The following is an 18,074-nucleotide window of genomic DNA, read 5'->3' as shown; positions in this document are numbered from 1 at the left end:
GTGGGGTGATGTTCAGTTCTCTGTCTTGTGTTCCTGGAGGTTACCAGTCCTTTGAGGGAGACCTACAAAGCCTATGCTGGTTAACTACCAGCTGGGAAGGGAAGGGAAGGGAATAATTTTGAACCCAGGAGTCTATTCTGCCCTAGGAAGGAGTCCCTGAGGGCCACCGTAGCCTTAAAGGCTGTGGTGGGGTGTTTTCCTCCCCACAGGTGGGCAAAGAGGTTTGCCGGACAATCAAGGGTCAAATCCTCCTGACACCACCATTGAGTTTAGGACTCCAGGAAGGGGAAACTCACCAATCGAAGGCCGGTGGTGGATGTAGTCTGGCTATCGAGAAAATGGGTTCAGGTCGTCCAGTGAGTGGCACTTCCGAAGGAAGAGGGACCCAAAAGTGAGTTTTAACCCTCTCCCGGGTTTTCGGCACCAAATGAAAGAAAAGTGACCACAACACTCAGAGCAACCAAGAGATCTTTATTGCAGCAGTGCAACAGAGGAGAAAAGAGAGAAAGAGAGAGAGAAAGCAAGAGAGATAGCAAGAGAGAGAGAGGGGTCTGGCAGGAAGGAGTTTTTATAGCCCAAATCTAATGAGGTCTCTGGGTCTGCAAGCTGCCTTGTTGGCACAAGGGGGGTTATGTGTTCGGCCTTGAGCAGGGGGTTGAGTGTTCAGCCTTGAGCAGGGGCTTGGGCGTTTGGGCTTGAAGCAAACAGGTGATAAAGAGCCAGACAGGGGGTTTGAGTGACCAGGTCACCCTGCAGCTAACTTTGTTTGGCATGCCCTGCAGACAGCTTACTCAGCCTGTCCTGCACCTAACACTAGAGATTGGTTAAACCACCTACTTTTTCTTGTCCATGATTTTTGGTCTAGAAAACTGGTATGTATTTGCTCTGATCACTCCAGAATGGGCCATTACTGTTCCTCTCTCTCTCTACTCTGCTTCCTGTAAGAAATTCATTTAGCTGTTTGGTTAAATGAGATAAGAGTGAGTCATCAGTTCACTGTCAATCTTTTTCAATTTGAGTTATTGTTCTAGTAGCCTTCAAAAATTTATTTGAGGGGGAAAAAAAGAAAACTACTAAGGAAGTGGAGGTATGGTATCGGGTTATAATGCAAAACGGGAAGTGGTTAATAGAGGGCGCTTTATCAAGTCAGCTGCTGCTATGGGCAATGACCCTAGTCTCCTCTGGCAACTCTGGGAACCACTGTAAAATCCACATATCAGGGCCACAGAAACAACACATTTAGACTCCAACTCCTGTCAGTCATCATTGAGCACAGTTTGTGGAGAGGGTATATAAATTCCCAGGCAATTCTGGCCTGCTACATAAGTAGCAATTCAAGGTCTAAGGGCAAGAAAAGCTCTCAGACAAATCCAGTGGGTGCTCTCTAAAGTAGGATGGAGAGGAGTGGGGTGGGCACCAAACATATCTGCTATACTAATTTGAAGAGATGCCTCAAGGTCTATGTAGGTTTCTCTTGAGGTTTTCTTCCTTGACTGGGAGTGTTACTTATGAAGAGAGAGGGGAACAAACACAAAATTCTCTGAATCCCATAAGTCCTAAAATGTCTCCAGCTCCAACCAGTTCTTTCCTTTGAATGTCTGGTTCTCTACTTATGGAGATAGGAGTACAGGACGTTTTTGACCAAGGCTTAATATCTTTATGGAAGTACTTTGCATCTACAAAAGTTTGTTTTTATGCCACAGTCTTTCATAATCATTAAACATATTTACACATTTTGTTTTTATTGTTTTACCAAAATACAGTTTTTCATTTATATTTACAGTTGAGTACAAGGGCTTTGAACAAAGCATTTTCAAAATAATAGACAAAATCTCAAAAGAATAAAAAGATAAAAGAATAAGAAAGGAAAATCTTAATTTTTTTTCTAAAATTCAGTTATTGCTTGATATTTTATCAAAAGTGACATCTAGGCTGGTTACCATGGCACAGGCCTATAATCCCAGCATCTTGGGAGGCTGAGTTAGGAGGATTGCAAATTCAGTTCCAACCTTAGCAAAAGCGAAACACTAAGCAACTCAGTGAGACCCTGAATTACAAAATAGGGCTAAGGATGTGGCTTAGTGGTCTAGTGCCCTAAGTTCAATACCTGATACCAAATAATAATAATAATAATAATAATAATAATAATAATAATAATAAATTACAAGAACTACAATGACTTTTAACTTCTATGTTTTTTGTTCTTGATTTCTCAGTGATTATACTGTTTATAGTAACTTAAGTATGGAATTTAAAAATTACTTACCCAGAATTACTCTGAATTTAAAAATGGAAGGTCAGATTTTGTGATTTATGACTATAATCCCAGCAATTTGGGAGACTAAAACCAAAGGATCTCAAATTCAAGACCAGCCTGTTAACAATGTAGTCTGACTCTGTCTCAAAAACGAGTGGAGGGGATATATTTTAATAACAAATAAATAAATAAATATTTGGAAATGATATTCCAAAAAGCTTTAACAATTTCATTGTTCCAGCTTACCTGATAAAACTTTAGTTAAATGTTTTATTTAAGCCCCTTCCACTGGGTGATTTTATATATAACTCATACTTTTGTTCACTTCCTCTTCATTCACTCCCTCATGTTTTGTCTTACATAATTATCTCCCACACTAAACTATAAGTTTTATTAAGGATGGGTTTCATATTTTTAGTGTTAGATTATCAGTCTCCCCATCAACATCTCCAAATCCCAGTACTAGTGAAGTGATTTACATAAAAGCTCTCTCCTTCTCTCTCTTATTCTCTCACTTATAGAGCAAGAATAAAATCTGAAAGTTTAAAATACTATTTTCAGAAGTTTTTTTTTTTTTTAACATTTAATTTTTTTGTTTGTTTGCCTCTGAAACATTCATGGAACACACAATATAAGTAGCTAATTATTATTAAATTGAATGGTTTTCACTGAAATCATTTCAATGTAAACATTATATGCAATTCTACAGGTACACTTTCATAAATTGACTTCATTTTATCCTCTTAAAATGATTAATAGAGAAATTCAGTGATATGTACAAGTTCATCTCACTCCCCAATGATATGCTGAATTGTGCAGATCCCAAAGGAAAATGATAGTGACCAGAATCAATGTATTTTCTGGCATCTGTAACCTCCACTTAGTCAATCGAGCCTATAATCTTGAGGGATTCCTCTAAGGAAAGAAGACACTTATTTTAGCATGATATGTGTATATAATTGCTTTTTATCTGAAACAGCTGACTACATTTAGGTTTTAAAATGTAATTGTTTCAAATGATCCCTCACCTTAGGATCCTAAATTTATTTGTATTGTGTAATACATAATAATTTAGTTATTTTTTTAAAAACATAATTTATGATATCCATAAAAGCAATTTTTTTTCTTTCTACAAAAGAAACTTATATCTCAAATAACTATAGCCAGAATAGAGGGTGATCAGCTAAAAGTAGAAAAATGTAATGTTTTTAATTGTTAATAAGAGGAACTAACATTATTGTATCCTTATTTTTGTTTTGGGCATTTTTAAGTGCATGACACGTAGTCACTTGTTAAATGCTCTAAACAAACTTGTCATGCAGGTTCTATTATTCTCAATTTTACAGGTCAATTTAAAGTCCCTGGAGATCAGTAACTTGACTAATGTCACTCAGCTGGTAAGTAATAGAGCTGAGAGTTCAGTCTGGGAATCTGATGGCAGAGCCTTTCCTCTAAAATGAATCTAAATTGTTTCAAGGAAAGAAAGACATCATGCTGGAAAACTCTATTCTGGGATTTCTATTAGAATTGAGAGAAATCAATCTTCAGTGTATTTATTTTCCATAAATGCTAAGTTTGTTGTGTAACCACTATAATTCCGTAAATAAAAACTACATTGCCCATGACATTTGCTAACTTGTTATTAGCTAGAATGTTTTTTACTGTTAAATCAGGGATAGCGGCCTTCCCATCGTTAAGGCAAACTTGACTCTTGGATTAATTCTGTCAACCTAGAGATTTCAAGGTCTATGAGATGACAGCACCCAGCCTCAGAAATAATTTTCTTGCTGGTAAGTTGTTGTGGCTACTTGCTATGCAATCAACTAGCTGAACATTTGACTATTGCAAAGCTTTGGACCCTGGTAAAGTATATCCAAATTTCAAACAATAAAAATGCAGTGTTGGTGTCTTAAGTAACTTTATATGTTTTCCTCTAGAAAAGTCATATTGAAGCCTATGGAGTCTCTATTGTTTTTCACTCTCTCCTTTCTCTTCTCCACCTTGTTCATCCCTTCTCATTCTCTTCCTTCCCACTTACTACTCTTTCTTTCTCATTTATTTACTCCTTAGCACCAAGATGGATTTATTTCTTCTTATTCACTCCCTATTATATAGTTCAACAGTATTTTAGAAGCAGAAGAGTGGGGCATATTTTATTCCATCTGTAAAAAAAGAGCTAAGGATAAGATTTAATATATGTATTTCAGCCCCCATGTTGCCAAAATTCCCTGAAAATTAGTTTAAAGGAGAAAGGATCTGTAATGTTTAAATGTTTATATTATTTTCCATATATAACTGGTACAAAGGGGCTACATTGTTGATGTTATATAGCCAAATTTTAAAATGGTTTCAAAAAAGTACAGCAATAAGAGTTGCAAAAATTGATTTGATACTATATGTACCTATTATAGTTATCTAACGCTATATAATAATTATAATAGCCTTAAAAATAATAATAGTTTATGAATAATATTTGTTTCCTTAAGTTAGTAATTCACAGAAGGCAAGCAGGGTTTACTCATCTCTCCTTTATTTTTATTTTGTTTTTTTAATCCCCTATTACTGAGGAATGAACCCAGGGGCACTTTTCCACTGACCTCTCATCCCCAGCTCTGTTTAGTTTTTACTTTAAGACAGGGTCTCACTAAGTTACTGTAGCTGGCCTGAAACTTGTGATCTTTCTACCTCAGTCTCCTGAGTTGCTGGAATTACAGGTGTGCACCACCACACCTGGACACTTACCTCTCTTGACTGATATCTAATCTCAGAGGTCTAATGAGAAGATTAGGGCTCTAATCCTGTGAAGGTTCATTTACATACATCTCTGGTGGTCTTGGTGGTTGGGGACCTTGGTTCTTCTCCATTTAGGCCTCTGGAAATGACCTTTAGGTGTGGTCTTTCAGAGCTGCTTCTCAGAATGATGGCTGATTATTCCAGAGGGAGCTAGGAGGACAGTGCCAGTCCTTGATAGTTTCTACCAAAATATCTCAAAAAAATTAAATATTATAGAAAATATATAAAAGCAAAAGTTTTGAAAAATCAAAGACAAATATACTAAGCTGCCTTTCCATTATTCTTTAGTCGTCATCTAATATCTCTTTTAAAGTTTTTTTTTTAAAACTTTATGTTTTCAAAAATTTCATATGGTTTAAACAAGTGATCATTCTCATGGCTTATATAATGACTTTTAAACATGCAGCATATCTCCTAATTTGTTTCTTCTTGAAAGGGATAATTTGATAAAAGCAATGTCAATTGTTAGCATCACTATAATACTTTGCTATGTAGAGAAAGTTTTCATGTATGCAAGTTTTCCTTTCACAAATTCCCTAGAAAGAAGAGCAGTGCAGGGTTGGTGTTCTTTGTCTTCAGATGGGGGAAAGACCTTAAATAACTTGCTCAGGGTATAACTAAATAAAAGTACAAGAACAACCAAGACACTGTAATTTCTTTCACAGTGCTAAAACAGAAAGCATTATTTTAGGTCTGAAACATCTTCCCACCCCCCATCCTTTTGCTCAAGATGTACTGGCCTTAGTTGAAATTCCACAAGCTACCCTGTTTTCTACCTTCCAGATGCACAATCTCAGGAATGATAGTCTTGAGAGGGTATCTCCAGGACATGCCTCATGTTATGCATGTCATCCACATTAAAAAGTCTTAGTTTTTCAGTCTCAGGCTTGACTGACTCAAAAATCTTGAAGTGTGGACACATGTCACGTCACTAGGTAGCTGCCACCCCCTCATGCTCTTTGTACTTTGGTACAAGACAAAATCTTTCCTTATTAGGGAAGATTGGCTCAGGTGAATATCGCTGGTGGAGACTGACAGACTGTGCTTAAACTACTTCTCACCTTCCAACTCCTCTTACTGAGAGGGTGGCACCCTTGGATCACTAATTAACCATAATCATTATTAGTGTAGCTGCTGCTTTAAGACTATTTCTAAGCTTACCAGTTATTTTCAGGTTCTGTGTTCCCCTTCTCCTGCCCACTTGATTGGTTTTAAATTGCAACTGTCGACTACAGCTTTCTATAGCACTTACTCATGACTGCTCCAGCTTTCAACTTTCTCTTTCCATTCAAACAACTAAATTGGAAGTGTATAGTGCTTGATTTATATTTAGATGTATTTTTTAAATGAAGAGTTAAAAGTTAAAAGTCTGCACAGCTGCAGGAAACATTATTGAAAGTCCTTTAAAACCATTATGTAGACTCACTCAAATGGCTGCTACAAATGCACATTATAAAATCGGCCTTTTAGCTGTTAGCATTTCATTTGAGTTTGTACTATTTTCCCTTGCTATTGTCCATATTTAATGGTAATCATTTAGTATCATAAAGCTAGACATGTTTCTCTACATAAGAATAATAATGGCATGTATAGAAAAATAAGTGGGCGAGGAAGGAAATTTTAAAATGAGGTGGAGGATTGAGGTGAAGGAGTGCATCAAGATTAGTTTGCAACAATATTGGAGCAAACTGGCTTAAACAACACATGCATTTCATCATTTTAAGAAAGTGCAAGTCCATGTGAGTGTGGGATTTAGGTTTGGTTAGTAGAGTGTCTGGGAGAGAACATCATGGACCCCAATTCTTCTTGCTTAGCTTTTTCTCCTTCAGTATCAGCTTAAGTAAAAGGTGATAATCTTCCTAGGGATCAAAAAGGGCTGGGTATTCTGCAAAGCTCCCTTTTTAATAGCCAGCAGAAAAGGAGAAATTAAAATGTGGAGTTGGGGGAAAGATTGAGAGGGAGGAGTAAAGACAGGAAAGAGAGAAAAAGGGTTAAGAGGGGAGGGGAAGAGGAGAGGAGAGCAGGAGAGCAACAAGAGAACAGAGAAACTCTCCTGAAAATCATTCCTGTTGGATCAATAACTCTTGGAGAGTGTGTCAGTAATTGTGTACTGATAGCTCAATCAGACATTCTCACCAGTCCCACGGGAGGGTGAGGGCAAACTGTGATTGGACAGACTTTTTCCTGAGCTGGAAATTAAACTTCTTCTGAGTCTCTTGGAGTTCATGGGAGAACAGTGGATCCCTGAATGAGTTACAGATTCTTTTAGAAAGAAAAATGAGGAAATAGATAACTGCATAGTCAGCCGCCAGTGTCTGCTATGTGTAGACAGGGTTAGAAATCAAGAAGTAAAAGTTGGTCACACACAGAAGGACTTGACCTTTTTTAATGTTCAGCTCATATTTCATTTATGAATATCTCATTGGAAATAATTCAAATAAATCGCAGAATTATAAAAGAAGCTATATTAAAGTGAGTATATTTAAAACCACTACAGCAAACCTTCTTATTTTTTTTTCTTTTACTTGAGACCCTTGGAGAAAACATTGTAATTTATTTTCTTTATTGAAAGAGAATATGAGAACATCTCCTTTCCTCCAGGAAGGATTGCAACTACTTTATTATTATTTCCTCTTTCCTTTATATGAAATATAATTCCAATATCATCATAGCAAAAGTATATTAATTCATTTAAGCCATTCTTGTTAAATGCCTTCTATGGCCAGGGCATAATAAGCAAATGCCTTGGAAACTATAAAAATGAAGCTAAAAGAGGTTTGATCCCCAAGCTGTTTATGCTACTATCAAAGAAATAAGAAGTGCATAAATAACTCCAGTGTAAGTTGGAAAATAAGTGCCATTAGAGAAGTACAGATAGAGAGTAATGGGAAATGAGTCTCTTTCCCTGGAAGATTATCCGTTATGTGAATTTTCTAAAGCATATCTCAATTTCCAGTTCTCGTAGAAATTATTTCTAGCTCTTACTTTATCGTTATTTATGTCATTATCAGTAGCTCTGCTCACTCTTATCATATGCTAGATTTACCTGCTTATGATTCACAATAGAAGCACTTTTACTACAAAGCATTTAATTACTGTTTGCCTCCAGGGATGTTATAAGCTAAGATGGTGTCTATGTGCTCAGCCTAAAAAGTAGACTTCATCCCTACTCTACCTATAACCTCCGGAGTAAACAATACAACCACTTTTTCAGCTATTTCAGTTGAGATTATTTTGAATATTTGTTTGATTATTTCATTGAAGTACTATAAAATCACAGAACAGGGAAAAATTGATTTGATCTTCAGTTCCCATTTTACCACTAACTAGCTGTATTACATTGACAATTGTATTTTTTAACGCTGACTTTTTTAATCTGTAAAATGAGAGGGTTGAACCACTCAGTTCCTAATATCTAAATTCTGTAGTAGTATTCGAAAATTATAAATTTAAAAATAGATCACAAAACTATGTGTGAAAATCATGCCTATATTATTTTTATTTATCTGCGTAGAGGTTTCCATATATTAATATGGGTAATTGAGAGTTTGCAGCTTTCAATTTGGCAATAATAATGTATTTATGTGGGAGGAAATTAACTGTTTTTCAGCCTTTTCAATGTGTCAGATCCTGGGAACACTGCCTGCACTATGTCATTTAATTTCTAACTAACTTTGCAAGGTAGATATTACAATACCATATGAAAAGAAGAGGAACAAAGAAATAGAGCTTGAATTATTAGTACAAGGTCATGCACACAACTAGTAAATAGTACAGGTGGAGGTGGGATAGGAAGCCAGTTCATGTCTCTGCATCCCCGTGACTCTGCATAATTTATTGAGAAGGCCCTGTTGAACACTCAACATTTATCACTGGAAGTTAAAATTTATATTTGTTTTTCTTTGGGATCATATATTTATAAATCACAGAAAATAGATATACTACTAGAGGTTGAACAGTTTTAGATTGCCAGGACAATTTAAGCAGGATAAGTTTGGATAGTGTAGAATAGTCACTCTCCTTCCTTTGTAGATGTGATGGAAGGAATTTCTCCTCTCCAAGCCTCCAGAGGATGCTTTGAAGTACTCTACTGGGTATAATGGGGAAAATCTGGCCATAGCTTCCATTTATATAAAGAGAGTTTTTATTTTAAAAGCACTTTCACATGCATTATGTAAATATTCAGTAATGAATATTTAATCCAAAGGCATCTGAGCCTCATTTATATTTTTATGGGGCATAATTTAAGCAACTTTTAGTCTCCCAATATCTCTGCCCTCTGAAGAACCCCACTTATGATAGCCTGTTGAAAACAAGATTTAATAAATGTCCAATATCAATTCACCTTGCATATAAACATACCGCTTCTTTCCAATATACAACTTATTACAGATGGTTTTGTTTTTATATTCAGTGGGCTGCATTGTTGGTTCAATGGACAGGATGCACTGCAGGACATATAGAGCAACCTACTCTGTTCGAGCTAAAATTGCCTAAGATTAAAATTAAAACAATAAACTTGAGCTTAGATGTGTCTTCATTACTGAAGCATTGGGTCATTTACTTTAACAATGCCAACTTACTTTCACTCTCCCATTCCCTTTAATTAGTAAAGGAAGTAATATGCAAGAGCACACCTCATGGTGTCCCATTACCTTGGAGAGATGTTTTTCTCCATTTCTAAAAATAACGAGTCCAACTCCTAAACTCTCTGTAGAATGAGAAGATATCTCACTGGAATGATGCTATGCAAATGCTAGAATAAAATGACTTCCAACTTCTAAAAAGAATACACATGCCATAAAGATAAAAATACATATGGTATATATTATATGTTTAATGTCATGTAAATAAGAATATGTAACCTCAGTTATTTAAAAGTAATGTCCAGAAAAACAGACCAGAAAGTGAAGAAAATCTGAAAAATAACACCCTGTAATTTCTTATGAACAAAAAAGTCACCCCCACGTCCTATTAGATATTTTTCAAATGTCCATATAATAACTGAAGTTTTACTTTATAAAAGGTATATTTAGAATGGTAGCATTTTTATTCTGTGATTTTCCTTGAAACTAATGGAAATAGTACATATCCATTCTGGTAAATCTCCAGATTAGTTAATGCCAGTGGATTTAACAATTTAGCCTATATTGTACTTCCAAATATTTTGAAATTTTTGAGAAAAAAAATCTACCATCTATTATATGTGTTTACCCAACTCCTGGAATGACCCTGCAGACTGGCATCTTTATACATAATTTTAAACATAAATAATCCTGAGGGTAGTACATGATTTATTTAACACAATGGAGAGCTTAAACAGTACACTGTATCAGCAGAACTCATTAGGTATAATCATAAAGCAATTTTATTATTTTATCTTCCTTATGTTTATTTCGGGATGAAGATTTCATCCTATCCCTGGGTGATAACACGATTAAGCCCCTAACTTTGCTGTTCCCTCTTAGGCAATAGAGAGTTCTATGGTCATGTTCAGTCAGTAAACAAGCTCTCTTCCATAGAAATTAGAATGTCCAGTCCAATGTATTTTAATCTTTCCCTCACCCTCAGCTAGAGTCGGCTCTAAGCAGGAAGTCTAAGATCAGGGATAGAGCTTGGTTAATGTCTTTCTCTGTTGCTTCTCCCTCAGGTGGCTAACCCAATTGCTTGGTCCCTTTGGTTTTGGAGTGAGGAGTATTTGAGAATGTGAAACAAGCAGTAGGGTACTACCTATCCAAAATCATCAGATGGTGCTACCTTCACTGGGTCTCACGGGTGTTTAAAGTCCATTTGCAGGGAAAAGAGCCTTCTATCACTGCTACTATTTGCTTTCAGTCTCTTGATATGTTTATACCCACACTTGAAGCACAATTCAAATCCATTCTGTAGCCCCCATGAGGCCACAGACTCCTGTAGCTGCTTTCTGCAGAGTCATAAAGTAAAGCATATTCAGACTCTGACAGAGAAGTGCCCCATGGGAATAGGCTCCCATACTTCTTTGCTAATTACAATAGCCAGCTGCTTACAGAACAGCCACTTTTCTTCTACACATCCTTAGCAGCACTCCTGTCTGTCAGTCACACTTCCGACTTCTCAGGTTTGATTCAGATCACTGTCCATTCTATCACAGCCCATTCCAAACATCTGAAGACTCCTATTAAGTTCTCCAAGTGTTTTCTTGTAACCTAGGCTTCCTCTGCATTTGAAAGGACAAAAGAAGAAATTCTGATCCCTTCCCATTTAGAGGAGGTTAAGAGTGGGAATAGGTGGGAGACTCTCACTTTGTAGTTCACCCCAAGAAAAATCTCTATTTCTAAATGCACCCCAATTTCCACCCTCTGGGGTGTGTGTGTGTGTGTGTGTGTGCACGCGCGCGGGTATGTTTAATATATATATATACTTTCAGTTTGAGTGAATGTTTTAAGAGTCATCCAATTAGTTTTAAGTCTCTTGCTTTTTGCAGGATATACTTCTCTTGAATTAACCTCATGTCTTATCTAAAAGGTAGGTAGGAAGAATACTCTCATCTTCTGTTATAAGTGTTGTAGGCTTATCCTGTGTGAAGCTGCCTATACAAAAAAAAATATTCAAAAGTTGCTTGAAAAATAATTTACGGACTGATTTGACTCACAGGTATAAGTAAGAAGATACTAAGAAACAATTTTTACATTGGGACTTAAGAAATCACTTCACTATTTAGATTTTGTTAAATAAAGCATGAAGACTGACCATAGATTCAATCAGTGCTCTAACCTCTGCATTAATGATCTCCAGTTAGGTCTTTCCCACCAGTGCAATAATCCAAGTAAATACATGTGTCTCAATTTGTGCAAAAATGTTAAAAAGCATTTCACTTGTTTTCTACTTGATATACTAAATACAGTGTTTCAAATTTGAAAAATGAAATTAGAAATACGTATTGCCCAAATATCTGCATTTATAACTATTTTTCAATTTATTTTCAGATATTTGACACTGAAGTGATACATTGGCCTTTTGTTCCCACTCAAGGCTAGTAAATGGACACAAAGGCAAAGTTCAAGGGAGTGCTTCAGTATTTAACACAGTTGAAAAAAAATTATGTGTGAGCATTCCTACATGAAAGCTTGAATTTTCAACAGAAACTTCGGTCAAGATTTATATTGATTATTAATAATTTATTTTTAGATTTGTAAAGGTTTTTCATAAACCTCTAGGCAGGAGTTTATATTGCTGAGGAAATACTTTTGAAAGTTGCAAATCTCAAGAAGTAATAGAGGCAGAAAAATGTGAATAATCTCATAAACATGAGAGAAAAGTCACTATAATATCTCCAGAAGAAAGTTAAAAAATAAAATAAATACAAAGAAAAGAAAAGAAAATCCGCACTGCATTGTGTTTTCTTCTCTTAAAAATAAAATGCTGACGGGGTACAGTGGTACATGCCTGTAATCCCAGTGGCTCAGGAGTCAGAGGCAGGAGAATCACTAGTTCAAAGCCAGCCTCAGCAAAAGTGAGGCGCTAAGCAACTCAGTGAAACCCTGTCTCTGAATAAAATACAAAATAGAGCTGGGGATGTGGCTCAGTGGTCCAGGGCCCCTGAGTTCAATCCCCAGTACCCCACCAAAATTAAAAAAAAAAAAAATTAAAATTTTTAAAATCATGACTCTGGCACTGAAAGGAGAATAAAACACTACCTAAACTGTCTTAGTACCTAGTACAGTCCTTACTTCCTTAGTTACAAAGTCAGCTACCCACTCTTGAATTTCAGTCTCCATTCAGGTCAGGCTGAGAGAAATCGAAGGTATTATTAACTAAGTGTTTACTCTGTACTAGATATTATACAAACTGTTGAATATACATTTTCTGATTAAGACAACACATTATAAATAGATTGTGATTCTCATTTATGTGTGTATATATATAAATATAAAATACTATATTATATATATATATATATAATATTATATATAATAGATATATATATTATCTAAAGAAATTTAACCTTTCTGTATTCTAATATATATATTTGTCCTAATAAGCAAAGGAATCAACAGGCAAATTAAAAGTGTATTGACCCAAATGCTCTTATATGCTGTGTGATACTCTCTCCCTAAATGACCTCACATAAACATAATGCTATATGGAAGGTGCTAGCATGGTACCAGTCACATAGTCCATGGTACCAGTCACATAGTCCATGGTTAAAACCAGAACTCCTACTTTTGAGTCATGGAAATGGTTTTCCTTATTTGTTCATTTGACTGGATGAGAAACAGTTTCCCAGAAATGCCATATAATATTTTCCAAAGTAGCTTAAATTAGAAATTGCCTAAATTTTACAACATATGTAAATATACATATGTATACATTTGCAACTACACACACACACACACACACAGGCACACACACATATTTGACCATCTGTTTTTTGCAAGCACTAAAATAGACAATGAAAATATAAACATGAAGACGACAAGATTCATGCCTTGAAGAGATTTATGGTTTAGCATGAAGATAAGATGGATTAAAACATAGTCATTTAAGGGCTGTGATATAAGAAAAATAAAATTTGGGTGGCCCAGGGTTAGAATTATTTTCTCATTTTTAGAAATTGGAAAATGAAGTAGCATTTCTTCACAGCAGACTTTTTCTGCATGTTATAATTTATATCACATTCAATTACTTTCATTACTCTATTGTTATTACTTATCCAAGTAATGCAGTCATTTAAACAGCTGCACTAGTAAGCTTCTTTGCCTTCTGCCAAAGCAGCTAATAAACATGTCTCAAATGACTAAGCAAATGGGTGGTATTGTTGCCAGGTCTTGTTTGAATAGGGAAGTCTAGAATGATCTGGTTTCTACCCTTAAGAAGCTTATCTTCATGTAAAAACCAAATATAAGTAAACAAATAAACTGAAACTCTGAATGTGATAAATGCTGTGATAATTCCTGTAAGAAATGGTAGTGACTATCCCGTTTTAAGTTCCAATGGGATTCTGCCGCAGTCTGGCTGGGCACAAAATCACGAGCCACTCAAGCAGGAACAAACTTTATTTTTTAAACTGCCGCCAATGCCCCATATGCTCCTGGGAAGATTGCCGACAGACCCACGTGGCATTCTCCTGGACCCCAACAGGAAGTCCCTCCTCCGGAATTCCCTCCTACCGCACTTCCCCAACCAATGGGAACTCTCCAGGAGTCCCATAGCAGGCCAAGGTGGACAGCAGGAGTCCAATATCCATATGAATGCAGATCTTAACATAATCATATCATCTCAATGGCTTGCTGGCGTCACCTTTCAACCAAAAATGCCATGCATCATATTACTTGGCTGTGGCTCTTAGCAGGATTCATTGAACTGATGGAGATGTCTTACAATGAGCAAATCTTTCACACTGTCTTGATTCTTCCCCCTACATAATCCATGACATGGTCAGCTTATTGTTATTCAGATAGGTATCAAATATTAATGTTTAGAATAGAGTGATTTCTAAAATGAGATTGAAAAGTTTGTAAAGACCATAACCTCCTCGGCATTTAGTGTCTCTTCTGAAAGACAAAAGAGTGTGGAAGAGAAGAATTAGATTCAGAAAGAGTGGAGACAAAATAAAGGCCAAAGGAAAGGAATTTTTTTCATTATACTGTGGACTTTAATGGATCTGTGTCGTCAGTCTAATTTGTAAAGATCAATGGCTTCTTTTACACTGCAGTCTAGGCATCTCTATCTTCTTTTAATTCATCTACTTTGAAAGATAAGAGCATGAAAAAGTTTTCAGGTATTTTTACTTTTTTTTTTAAGCTATCAAATAACCTAAAATGTGGATAGTAATGAAAACATTTTATCAAGAAATAGTATGTGAAAGCCAACATTTGAAATATTGTCACAAAAAAAGCAAACTACATTTTGCATTTAAGTTGTGTTTACAAGTTACCAAATATGTGAAGAAAAAATGACAAATGGAGTTCAATTTTCAGAAATTTCTTAATATCTAGCTGAAAAAATCCTGTGATGTAATTGTCAACTTTTACCATCTATCCAGGTTGTTGGGTTGAAAGGAACCTTAAAATTTTTGATGCGAACATATTTCAGATATTTCATAGGCTGCAGTAATTATACTATCTGGCATGAGAGACATGGATTTACATATGTTTCAGCATTTACCTAATATTTCCAACTATTTTCTGATACTCAATATTAATGGATTCAACTCATTGTTATGTCAGTCCCTTAAATTGTTACTTTAAAATCCAAGAGAAGAAAATAAAATATGTTAACTTAAAATATTGATGAATGATAATTTAAACAGAATTGAAGTCCATGAATTCAGTAAAAATATATATTTTATGTATCATAAATTTATATATAATTATACATGAAATTATATATATAAATATCATAACATACTCCTGCATTTGTGATGATTTAACTTATGATTTTTCAAATTTGCAATGTTGTATGTTGTACATCAACTTTTGAATTTTGATCTGTTCCCTTGCTAGTGATATACAGCATGATACTCTTGTGGTGTTGTGCAGCAGGAACACACCATAGCTCCTAGGCAGCCACATACTCACTAGGGAAAAACCAATACTCTATAGTGAATTGAATTACCAAGCTGAGCAGTAAGCTAGGTGTATTAAATACAATTTATACTTTTTATCTCATAAAGATTTTATCAGGATGTAACCCAAGTAGGTCCATAAGCATCTATATACAAATGTATAATATATAAAGTAAATATATATTACTTGATATGTATATGTATATATATATATATATATATATATATATATATGTAAAGTATAATATATATGTCCCTATAGAAAGAGCTACATAGCTTATGTGTGTGGATATGTATATTCTCCCTCTATTTTCATTGAAAAGTTTTTATATTAAAAACATGCCCTATTAAAAATTAACACTGTTTTGTTGAAAACTCTTAGCATATAGAATGTCTTAGTATTTAGTCACAGATACTTACATCTATTTTATGCAATGTTGGGAGTCACATCTATAATATTGATATGAAGATCCCAAACAACCTTCAAACCTCCCAGGAAGAATCAATCCTTTTGCATAATGAATTAAAAGGGTCAAGGAAGTTGGCTAATACATTTTAAAAGAGTTTTCAATAATAAAATTTGAAATCAAACTGTTTTCTGTTTGTCTTACTAAACTGAAATGTAATTGAGTACAAATTGATACAATATTCCATTTCCAAAATGTCTTTATTAACTAAAGTTTTCTATGACTTACTTTCAAAGAATTTTGGAATCTAAGACAAAAAAAGTGTAATATGATGTAAAAGCTTTGTGATGTGAGTCAAGGAGACCTGGATTTGAATCTCTTCTCTATGCTGACTCAGCATATTGCTTTGGCACAGCAGAAGAAGCTCTAAAAGAAAATGTATATGCTGATTTTTTCCCCCTGTAATTTTGCTTTGCAACTGAAAGGAGCCAACAGAATTCAACACCTAGGGCATGAGACCCAAAGATGTGTCATTAGGAGCTACAGTTACACGTGTCCACAGAAAATGATTGTATACTCATACTCTGGGCAAAGAGTAAGGTCTTAAGGCAAAAAAAAAAAAAAAAAAATTCAAGCTATGGTCCAATGCAGGCTCATATATCCTTTTCCTTTCATTTTTCCATTCGTTTGTTCATCAACTCACTGTCGCCTTTAAAATAAATTTGAAAGAGTCATATATATCAAAAGAAATGAGAAAGGAGTCTTAAGCAAAAGGATTTTGAGGAACAGTAAGAAATTACTTGAAAATACAAGAGAAGTCATAATGTGAGTGTTCCAACAAACAGTGCTCCTTAGTCTAAAAAAATTGAAAACAAGCCAACAGCTCAGATAAGACAAATGAAGATTCAAGAAAGTATTAATAATTGAAAGGAATGAGTTGAAATCAATCTGCAACTACTGAGGGGAAGCCTGAAAGATGGAACTAAAGATGTTACAAGAATGAAAACAGTGTTTGATTTCACAAAGTAGAGCAAATGTGACAGAAAGCATCACCATAGAGAGAGCAGATCGACTTGAGATCACAGGTATGAAAGGAGACAGGGTCACACACAGTGGAAGATCAGGGACCATAAAAACACGTTATCAATACCAGATGGGAGAAAGTATAAATAAGTTTAATGGGAAAATTATACATCTTACCTACCTGAAATTAAAAGAAAAAAAAAACATCAATTTTCTAGTATTTTCAAGTATAAAAGGGAAAATTATTCCACAAAGAAAAAAAGTTATAATAAAGTATTTAAGACTACTATGATGTAGCTATTAAATTTCAAGAGTAAAAAAGTTACACATACACACACACACATACACACACAAACTTTTTAATTAAAAATATTGTAAGTCAGATAGAAACTTAAAATGATGGCAAATTCTTTCATAAAAATTATCAGTAATAGAAGGTAGAGAGACGTATCTCATAATTTGTAGGTGCTGACTCTGAGCTCAAAAGTAATTTTTAAAAAAGCAAAGGAAAATTTCTTATTATGAATAAACACAAGAAAAAAAGTTCAAGAAGACTGGGGAAGGTTTGGGGGTGTTGGAAAAAAGGTAGGGTTCACGATATGTGAAATAAGGGAATAATCAAGAGTCTAGCCACTAAAGAGATTATCTAAAATAATTCAGGAATTGGAGATGCTGTGTTTAAACGATTCTTAAAATGACCCACTGAAGCAATTCAATTATAAAGTAGGGCTTAAAACATTTGGAAGTATGTTTAATAGAATAGAAAGTAAATGAACAAAGAAGCAGCACTATATAAAATGTGACTGTGAGCATTTCCCTAGTTTTCTTAAGGTAAAGCATCAATCATTATAAGTTGAAATATGCAGTTAAAAGACATATAGTGCTAATTACCCCAATTTCACTAGTTTTCCTAATTTTAGAGGGCTATATTTAAGTACCATAGTTTGGGAATTGTGTGTGGCTTGATAAACATTTAACTTAAATTCAACAATCCTTTTCCTTATATTTTATTGCTAGTAGTTGTTGAGTTACTGAGTTTCATAAACAT

Source organism: Marmota flaviventris, chromosome 4 (assembly GCF_047511675.1).
Source record: "Marmota flaviventris isolate mMarFla1 chromosome 4, mMarFla1.hap1, whole genome shotgun sequence".
Taxonomy (NCBI): domain Eukaryota; kingdom Metazoa; phylum Chordata; class Mammalia; order Rodentia; family Sciuridae; genus Marmota; species Marmota flaviventris.
The sequence above is the reverse complement of the archived record's forward strand: the minus strand, read 5'-3'. Positions refer to the sequence as shown.